This window comes from Lagenorhynchus albirostris, chromosome 9, assembly GCF_949774975.1.
Source record: "Lagenorhynchus albirostris chromosome 9, mLagAlb1.1, whole genome shotgun sequence".
Taxonomy (NCBI): domain Eukaryota; kingdom Metazoa; phylum Chordata; class Mammalia; order Artiodactyla; family Delphinidae; genus Lagenorhynchus; species Lagenorhynchus albirostris.
The window spans coordinates 22,682,395-22,693,052 of NC_083103.1; the positions used below are offsets into that span (position 1 = coordinate 22,682,395).

At 43.4% G+C, this 10,658-nt stretch overlaps 1 long non-coding RNA gene across 1 annotated transcript; it reads left to right on the plus strand.

The window, feature by feature from the left end:
• The first annotated feature begins 305 nt into the window (after positions 1-305).
• Positions 306-5,269, plus strand: LOC132525301 (uncharacterized). The gene is made up of 3 exons (XR_009542215.1): positions 306-439; positions 3,852-4,043; positions 5,148-5,269. It is a non-coding gene; the product is annotated as an uncharacterized LOC132525301 (long non-coding RNA).
• The last annotated feature ends 5,389 nt before the right edge of the window (positions 5,270-10,658 follow it).

Sequence of the window (10,658 nt, forward strand, 5' to 3'; positions counted from 1 at the left end):
GTCACCTGTTAAAAAATGCTTCTTTCCTCATCCCTGAGCCGCATTTCTACTTTGTTTTTGAAGAAATGAAGTTTCTCCTCCGGGTATTCTGTCTTAGAAATATATACGGCTCATCTCCCCACTAGGATTCACAAGCTCTGTGATGGCGAATCCCTTGCAGCTGCCCACAAACAATAAGTAATACAAAGGATGACTGAGGGTTTCAAGTTTCCTGTTTACAGCCTCCATCCAATGGGGAGCTCTCGGGAGAAATGTAAGGCTGGCAACAAATTAACAAGGGTTCAGTTATTTTACAAGTGAGAACAATGGTTCCTCTGACCACTTTTGATTTATTCCATCTCTGGTTTCCATGGAGCGTCATAAAAGGATCTATGTGTGCGTCAAGAGAGTGGAGAAAGAGAAGTGGCCCGGAGCTAACAGGGGAAGAAGCATCCACCTGGTGGAGTCTCCTCGGAAAGAGAATATCTCCAACACTTAGTATCCAGTGCCTGTGCCGCGGGCTACTTTGCCGGGGTAATGACAATCAGATCGGGCAACACAGCTCTCATTCCAGCAGCCTTTTACTTCCCAGGAGATCTTTGCCCCAGGGTTCTGCTCCCTTTTTAGGCTTATTCTTGTCTCCAACTTCCCCCTTCTATCGCCCCTTTTATCGCCACTAGTTGGAAAAGCTGTATAAGAAGTTAGACGTGCCTGCCGAGCTCCTCTTGGAGGAAACAGTTAAAGAATTTTCTGGAGCTGACTTGGGAAGTTAGGGGCACCAGTGGCGGGCATCTGTGGCTTTCTGGACACTCAGAATCCTCTCCTTCTTTTGACAACTTCACCAGCCCCTTCCCTTTTCAATCAAGTGATTCTAGAAGGATTAGACCCTGGGGTCAGGAATAGAGCATGTGATTTAGGCCTAAGCCAATCAGAGCATTGTATTTCCTTGGCTGCCAATGATTGGCTCATTGATAATCATATGACTTAATTGGCGCCAATTAGAGAGGCAACGAGACTTTCCCTGGGAATTCTGGGAAGGAGATTCTCGGTCTATCCTCGCTGGGCTTGAATGAGAGGTGTGAGATTGAACACCTGGTAAGCATCTTCCTCCCTGTAGTGAGCGCATGTCTGGAAATACTATCAACTCGGGAAAAGAATGAGACGCTGGACCTTGAGGACAGTGCTGGAGCCCCGGAATCAGTCTATCTCTGAAGCAAGTCCTGTTTCCAGCCTCTCGATTACGTGATTCAGTAAATTTTATTTGGGCTCCTACTGTGTCGGGCTGGATTTTGTTGGTTGCAGCTGAAAGAGTTGTCTCTCTCCCACTAGGGGAAGTTGAGAGGAGGCGCCAAGAATGAGAGCTGCGAGGCGGGGAGTGGGGGCAGATCACAGCCCTTCAGCCGGGAAAGAAATTCTCACCTGAGGGTATTTGTCCCTTCACATTTATCACGAGAAGGCAGAAGCTGCAAAATATGTTTGTAGAGCCATTAACCTTTCCATTCCTTTCCATGTAACACTTGATGTTTCTATGGGCAAAAAATCTGTCCAGTTTATTATTCAAGTGATTGCTGGACCTGCTTTAAAGTGAAGGCAGATATGGGTTGAATTCTCAAAAAGTCATCCGTGTCGTTTCGTTGGTCACCATGCCTTTTAAGTGTTTATGTTACCATCTCAATTACACCATCTTTTTATTAGCTCAGGGATGGTATACAAAGATGTTTGGCCAGGGGGACCCAGAATCACCTGAATCCTATCTTGGCCTATCGACCCCATTCTCTGCAGTGCCCCATGCAGGCAATAAGAAGCACTTTATTTTTAGAGAGAGCTTTGGTCCCAAGCCCTAGTGCAAAGTCAGGAAGCAAGGATGGAACTCATGTTCTTTCTCCTCATTGTTCAATCCCAATTCTCAGATATTCTCAGTTTGGATAGTCTCTGGCACTTGTTGACATGTGTTGAATCAGGTGTTTTGTCGTTGTGCTTTGGTTTGGTTTTGATTTTTGGTTTTTGACATACATCAGAGAAGGAAAAGAGCATTGTATCACCTTTGCCCAGAATATTTGCCCAGCTTCTGCCCAATTCCTATGTCAACAAAATTCAACTGAGTAAATTTTAAAGATCTTATTGGCTTTAGTCAGTCATTCAGGAATTGGTCAGCATCCAATCTAGCAGCTGGAAAGGTGCTCCAATGCATTATACCAGGCAAGAGATTTTTTATAGACCAAAGTGAGCAGGGGCAAGGAAGTTATACTGGGCATTTACTGATTGGTTAAAGCAGGGTTGCTTTCCTTACATGGAGCAAAAGGAAGCCTCGGAGAAGGTAACTTGTGTCAGGTAACTTGTGTTGAGCGGGAAAGCCCTGACTGGTTGACCTCAGTCTTCCTTTTCTGGGAGAACGGAGCCTCGAAACTCAGTTAAGTTTTGGTTCGCTGACGTGGGGCTTAGCATGAGCGACTCAATCTTGGGCTTCACCTGGCTACTTTAACACCTGTCAGGCCGAGTCAAGAACTCTGAATCTGCTTCCAGGTGGAAAGGATGACTGTGTGTCCAAGCAGAGAGAAAGTAGAGGGGTGGGGAGAGGGGAATGTAGGGCTGCCCTGCCATCCTGGCTGCAAGGAAGAGCAAGAAAAAGAGCCTACTATGTTACATGTGCTGGAACCTTATTCCCACTGAAATGTCACCTTTAGAAAATGTGAGCCAGTGAGTGTCTTGGAACCAATCAGATAGATACTTTCCTTATCAGAGGAGAAGAAGGCAGGAGGTAAAAAGAATTTCTGAAAACTTGTTCTTAATAGTTACCATTATTGTATTAGTTAGGATAATGCTGGTTACAATAGCAAATCATCTCCAGAATTTCAGCGGCCTAACATAATAAAAGTTTATTTCTTGTTCATATAACAATCTAAAGTGGATACTGCTCACTGACAGACTGCTTTCCTACACTTAGTGATTTAAGAACCCATGTTCTTTCCATCGTAAGGCTCCACTTTAAGGCAACAGTTTTCAACTTTTCACTGCACTTTTTAATTACCTGATGAGCTTCAAAAATGCTGATACATGCGCCCCCCACCCCAGAAGACTCTGATTTTATTGGCTTAAATAGCAGCTTGGGCATCAAAATGTTTAAAATACCTCTCAGAGGAGTATAAAGTGCAATCAGGATTGCACTAGGGTGTTGCTCTAGGGCAATGGTTTCCAATGCATGGTCCCCAGACTGGCAGCATCAGCAACATTTGGGACTTATAAGACTTGCATATTCTCAGATCCCAACCAGGTCTGCTGAATAAGAACTCTAAGGATGGGGCCCAGCAGTCTGTGTTTTAACAGCCTTCTAGTTGATCCTGATGCATGTTCAAGTTTGAGAATCACTGCCCTTCAGCCCCAAAGTTCTCTGCATCCAGGTGGAAGGGAAGAGAGGGAGCTAGAAGGAACACTCCTGCTTCTTCACTGCCTCCCAGTCTCTTGAGCCCAGCTCAAAGCAGAGAGGACTTGGAAATGGGACCCTAACTGGGCAGCCTGTGTCTGCCACAATCATACACTCTTATCTGCACTGTCCCTGAATTCCACACCGATTCAGGACTGAAGGAAAATGAAAGGCAATTCTAAGTTCTAGGTGTAACACAGATGGCCAGGGCTCCCAGGTACTAGGAGTGTGAGACTAAACAAAAATTTGTAGGAAGACACAGGTAAAGTATGTATGTTGATGTAGAGTAGAATGGGTTCATTTACACAGAAAAATTAACACAAAAATTGCACAAAGTTATAAGCAAATTTATATCATGCCTTGTAATAGTAATTTTTCACTTAAGTAATTTTCTTAAGTTTTCGTTCCGACTGGATCTCTCACCTTCTACCCACTTCCTTTCCCTCAACAGCTCAATAGCAGCTCTGAGGCAGAGATGGAAGATTGTGGATCTGCTGGGACGAGGTTATCTCAGAAGCCAAACCAGAAAGAATATCCCAACCCAGGACTCCACTATGCGATAGTGGAGGGAACAGAGACCTTAAAGTCAGGCAGTTTGGGGTTCATGTCCTCGCTTTGCCACTTCTTTCCTGTGTAGCCTCAGGTGAGATATAACCTCTTTGGGCTTCAGTTTCATTTTCTCTGAAAGACATAAAAAGTCCTGGCTTGTAGAATTATTGGAACGACCATATGAAATAACAGGTAAAAGTACTTTAAAAATCGTAGCTGTTTTAATCCCCATGTTGGTGGCCTTGTAATGACAGAAAGAAATCAGGCCCTTCTTATCCTTGACAAGCCACGTACAGGAGAAACAGATAAGATGCTTTGAGATTGTCTGAGGGTGGCTGAGTACAGCCCATTCTTATTAAAGGTACTTATAGTGAGAAACCATTCAGGTCAGGCCTGCCTTTCCAGTCTGCCTCGTTGGCAAGGTGGTGGCCCCGGGCTCTGTCTCTTATGTGTTCCTTGTGGTTTCTATCTGCTCTGGCTTTGGTGGTTTGTTTCATTCATACTAGATGCCAAGGGGACGATATGGTCCAGGGAGCTGAGGAACAGGCTGGATATCTGGGGACTCTGTGACACTTCAAAGAGTGACTCAGCCAGTGGTACAGAGAAAAGAGAACGCATCATCCATTTGAGGGCAGAGGCAACTCTGGCCATCTGAACGCTTGAAATTTATACTAGCCTCTTGAAACTAAATGCTGATTTGCGCTCCATGATTCTTTAGAGTTCAAGCGTCCAAGGAGGGTTTAGGGAAGGGACTTACAATTTTGTGTGTCTAAAATACAATGGATAGATTCTAGATGCTTTCAATTCCACATCTCAGAGTCAGTTCAGAGCTCGTAACAATACAATGACAAATGTAATAAACTCGTATACGTGTAGTGCTTTCCAATTTACAGACCACTTCATACACTGTAGAAAGCTGATTCTATCTCCTGGGGGCACGTACGTTATCACACTTATGTGTCTTTGGTGGCATGGAATACAAACCCACTCAGGGTACCAGTTGCATGTGAGAGTCAGACGGCATCACTGTGCCTTTCTAAGTACTACAGCCCTGAATCTAAGTAGTGTTTTTCTCCCCAGTCTTGCTTGAAGCTGAGGCTTGGCAATCAAGTCTTACTGCCAGGTTTACAACGTGGCTGGGATGGTGCGAGCGCTACAGAATTCACGTGAAAGGTAATCCACATTCCCTCTCTTGCAGCTGCCCTTAAATTTACAAGGAAACATTCCTTCTAGGAGTCTCTGGATATTGGACTAAGATTGTCACACGCCATTAACACAGTTCAATTCTGCAACCTCACTGATTGGAAAACCTGATTCAATATTGCAAGCTTGTTTTTGGCAACTGCACCAGCATCTTCCAAAAATATATTAGAGTTGCCACTGACAGATGGTCTGAGATGGGCCCAGGGAGGCTGTTGACAGATATCTTGAGATGGATCTTATTCCATTGACATATCTGAAGACTGTCCCGTGGGAAATGTCTTTACGGGCCTGGAGGCTGACAGAACAAGACGGAAACCCTTCAAGAGAATTGCCAATAAAGAGACTGAAAATGGGCACTACCTTCTGGAGGTAATTTGGCAATATGTATTGAGCCTTAAAACATTCATACCCTTTGGGCTTCCCTGGTGGTGCAGTGGTTAAGAATCCGCCTGCCCATGTGGGGGACACGGGTTTGATCCCTGGTCTGGGAAGATCCCACATGCCGCGGAGCAACTAAGCCCATGCGCCACAGCTACTGAGCCTGCGCTCTAGAGCCCGTGAGCCACAGCTGCTGAAGCCCGCACACCCAGAGCCTGTGCTCCGCAACGCGGGAGGCCACTGCAGTGGGAGGCCCGCGCACCACAACGAAGAGTAGCCCCCGCTCAACACAGCTAGAGAAGAGCCCACACGCAGCAACAAAGACCCAACGCGGCCAAAAATAAATAAATAAATAAATTTATTTTTTAAAAAATTCATACCCTTTGACCCTGTATTTGTCTTCTCAAGTTTTAGCTGAAAGTGCTGCTGAGACGTGTGCACAAAGATTTGTGTATAGAGACTTTCAAGGCAGCATTAAACATACAGAAAATCTGCTTATCCGAAACAATTTAACCCCTCCCTCTTTCTATAGCATAAATACCTCTGTAGGCTTGAAATAAGGGATATAAAACTAACCCCTGGATTGCACCAATTTAGCAGATTTCTTTTTGAAATCTACTGACTGTTCTTTAAGAACATCTAATTTAAATGTAACTCAATCCACTGGAGAGACGGAATAAGGGATTAAAAAAAAAACAGTGGGTGGAAAATCTCTTAAGCATTAGGAAGCAGCAACAGTAGTAAAAATATTTCTGTGATGGATGCAAATATGAAATTGAGGATGACAGTACCACACGAGAGACTGTGGCTAAGACACTGACTTCATGTCCGTGATGACAGTGACCTCAAAGGAAATTTAGGAAAGTATGAAAATTCAGTATTTAAAACTCAAAATCAGAACTGATTCAGAAAACAAATCTACTGCCTTCTAAAAACAATGCCAACCTGCAGTTGTTTTAATGAGACCTGCCTCACACAATTCAAAGCAAAATATTACTTTCATCAGAGAATTATTTGCATTCTTCCATAAAATAGCACAGGAAATATGTTATGAAATTACTTTCAAGGTCAAGAAAACTCATAATCTCGACAAGAGGGGGGAGAAAAAGAATAATCGTGCCTCTGTCTACACTGGTAGCTCTCAACTGGGGGGCATTTTGCCCCTTGGGGAACATTTGGCAATGTCTGAAGGCATGTTTGGTTGTCACAACTGGGGGGAGTGCGGTCGGGAGAATGCTATTGGCATCTAGTGGGTAGAGGCCAGAAATGCTGCTAAACATCCTACAGTGCACAAGACAGCAAAGCACTGTATGGCCCGAGATGTCAGTAGTGCCAACGTTGAGAAACCCTGGTCTAGATAGTGACAGATGATCTGGGAAGAAACGACCAAATACAGAGCCCCTACGTTCTGGTCTCTGTTGGGGGTGGCGGGTTGACAGTGGGGGAAGGGCTAAGGGAGGGACTCGCTTCTCCAGTTCCACCTGTGCAGGGCCTGAGGCCAAGGGAAGGATGGCTCCCACCTCCTGACGGCTGAGGCCTCAGTGCATCTTCCATTAGGACTACACGAAAATATTTAAATCCGGTAAAATCTTGACTTTACTGGAATTTGTATAGGCAAAGCCCCCAGTTTTGCAGACTTTTGTTTTTCTTCTTCTACAAGGAAAAAGGAGCAAAATACATGGAAGAAGCTTATTCAAGGAACTTCAAAAACATGGCCTGGGGTCAAGTACAAATTCTACCCAATCTCCTGTTTTGTTTTCTGGACAATGGGAATTGGGGTCCAGAATGTTTAGCCTGAGGTCCAGGCTGACCCTCGACTATCAGAGAAGCATTAAATCACATTCACAGTGAGCTGTGCTTCTTAGAGCAGGAAACGCAACTCACACCTTTCAGTAAGATTTCAACATCAAGCTTGATGGGAAAAGGATTTTCTGGGTAACTCTGGGATAACCTGGAATCTCCCATCCCCTGGACATTTTGACGCATTGGAGTTTTCCTGTGGTTTACATTCCCCAAGATGTTCTTGACATTGGCAAGATTTACAGGAAAAGCTACTGACAGTGTTACAAACTCCAATCCAAATCTTCCCTTTCTACCTTTTATGTCTGTAATGTTGGAATGCATCAAAATAAGCATGTGACATTTCTCCATAATGAAGAAAACCAAGTCAGCTGCTTTGTTTTTTAAATCTAAATAAAACTAAGAAAACCGTCACTAGGTTGAGAAAAGTTAACTGGCCTACAGAACAGCAGCAGGAGAGGATAAATATTTGGTTCCGATTTGCAGCATATTCCAGATGGGCAGCTTTTCGTGTCTGTGACAATTTTGAGTCTGGAAAGTTTGATCTAAACATCTGCATGATTGTCTTGCTAGGAACAAGCCACACTGAAATGTACAGTTTTGCCTGATTCTCCCTAATCTCATTCTGACAGCTTCCCATACAAGCTGGGAACAGCAGGGACTAACTCTTCTCCAACATTATTGCTAATTGGCAGCAGCAAGACAGCCTGTGAGTTCCAGTATGTGAAAGATAGGGGAAAACAAAAACAAAGCCCAGCTCTAAAACTCCAATCAGCTTTAATTAGTCAAGAAAAATCAACAGCTTAAGAATGTACACCTACTGTGATAGCCAGAACCACATGGTTACAAAGTGTTTCTAGGTCCAGGTAAGGCTCCTGCACCTGTCACTTACCTTCTCTGGCTTTTGGGTTTTCCGCCTTTATAAGGTGCTAAAAGTTCTTGTCCTCTGTTTCTCCCAGATGTGGGAATGATTAATTTAGAAAAATGCAGAAATATCTTAATAGAGCTGGTGCTAGGCGGTCATCCTCCCTGTGTCTCTTTCCTGGAATATACAAATGATTTGATATTAGGATGGTAAATACTCATAATAACCAGAGTCAAAAGTCCATTAATCAGAATCTACCTAATGGGACATCCAATCAAGGCACATTTTTTTTTCCTCCTGTATGACAGCATGAAATAGTGAAAACATCATTAGCTGTGGTTCTCCTCACATCAGGGTTTAAAATCTTCCTCCCCTTAGCAAAATCAATCAGCTTCTCTGAACCTCTGTTTCCTCATTTGTAGAATGTTTTTACAGTGATTGCGGCAGAGTATGTGGTGAGGATGGAGTAAACAATGCGTGGAGAGCAGACTGCTGGAGCTCAGTATGTGTGAGTCCCATTACCTGCCTCTCCGGCCCACAGCACTGCAGGCACCACTCGCACTTGACTGTCGTCCTTCCTGCGAAGTGTTTTGTTTGAATACTTCCTTAGGGAAAAGAATTAAAGCTTTAGAAACTGAACCAATAGTTAGGATGGACTTCAAACGAAGGAAACTTTTGTAGCAACTTCTGGGGTGAACTTATGGCAGGTATGACTCATTTTCTTCTGTTTTCTGCACACAGAGCTCTGACTAATGAGAACTGGAAGTCCTTAATGATGACCCTAAAAGGCCACAGAATCCTCAGTCACCCCAGAAAAGGGACGCTGTGCTCTCATGTATGGGTTAGGACTCTTCGGCTGCAAGGAACGTAAGCTACTTCAAGCTGGCTTGGATCTGGATTTGGGTGTGTGTGTGTGGGGGGGGTGGATTTCAAGGGGACTTACAGAGCCAAAATGTGTGTCTATGTCTCTCTGTATATCTATTTCATTTTTACCGTCCCAAACATCAGCTTTTCACATCCCGAATGACACACAGACAGCTGCCCGACATATCTGGAAATTTTGTGTTACAGGCCCAACCATTTGAAGAAACTGATGCAATCAGATGGTGCTCCCATTCCAGATTCCCAGGGAAGAGAAGCTGATTGGTCCAGCTGGTGTCCACTGTATACATTTCAGCTCCAATCATCTATGGCCAAGGAGGCAACAGCCCATTGTCCAGACACGGAGGCTGAGGTTTACTCCTGCCCTCCTGAGGATGGGGATAAAGGAGGAGGTCTCAAAGGGCAGGAGAAGAGGAATGTCACCGTGTAGAGGCACCAAAGATGTCATTCCACTTTACATAGTAGAGAAAAAAGGGGATTAATGTTTCAGAATAATTTTCAATAACGAAGGTCACAATCTAAAAGGTTTTCTGCACATACCACAATTAAGCCAGAAATTCAACTTAGTTAAACATATTTTGCTCTGCATCCCAATTGTTGCAGACACAGATGGTTGCCCACCTAACAGCCTGTTCCCCTTTCTGCTTAACTGGCAGGATCCCACATATATTTGGGTGTCCATTCCTCCCTCATATCAGTCATAGAAAGCTTGCCCTATCCCTGTGTTTAGAAGTAAATTAGTCTAATGGTTGCATTGTGATCCCTTTTGGCTTAGACATGGGCATATGACACAATTGTGACCAATAAAACATGATGATGAATCTTCTGAGAGGCCTTCTGCAAAGATATTTTTCTCACTGATAAAAAGAAACTCACAGGAACACTTCCTATCCATCTAACACTTTAGTATCTGGATGTGAGGCCTGGAACTGTGGCAGCCACCTTATGACCATAAGGGGACCTAGCATGAAGACAAGAGAGCAGAAATATGGAAAGAACTTGGGCCTTTGATGAACCATTTGAGCAAATGAGTTAACCCACCTGGGACTGTTTTACCTCTGGCATTCTGTTTTATTTTATTTATTTATTTTAAAAATGGAAGTATAATTAACATATAACATTATATTAGTTTCAGGTGTGCAAAGTAATGATTTGTTGTTTGTTTATATTGTAAAATGACATCACAGTGAGTGTAGTTAAAATCTGTCACCATACATAGTTTAAAATTGTTTGCTTTTGATGAGAGCTTTTAAGATCTACTCTCTTACTGACTGTCAAATATGCAGTTCACTATTATTAACTGTAGTCACCGTGTTGTACATTACACCCTAGATTGTTGTTACTTGATAAAAGAAGTATTGTTTAAATCAGTTATTTTAAATTTTTTGTTACTTGCAATCCCAAACATCCTAATCGATGCACTTCGTAATTAATAGAAATCACAAAGCCACAAATAAGACATACTTTAATAAAAGCTGACAATAGCTGGAGAATAATTCCGAAAATGCTTAGAAGAAGGTGTCCCTTAGGCAATGTTGAAATAGATAGCTAAGAGATCACGAATCATTTCTAACACTCCCA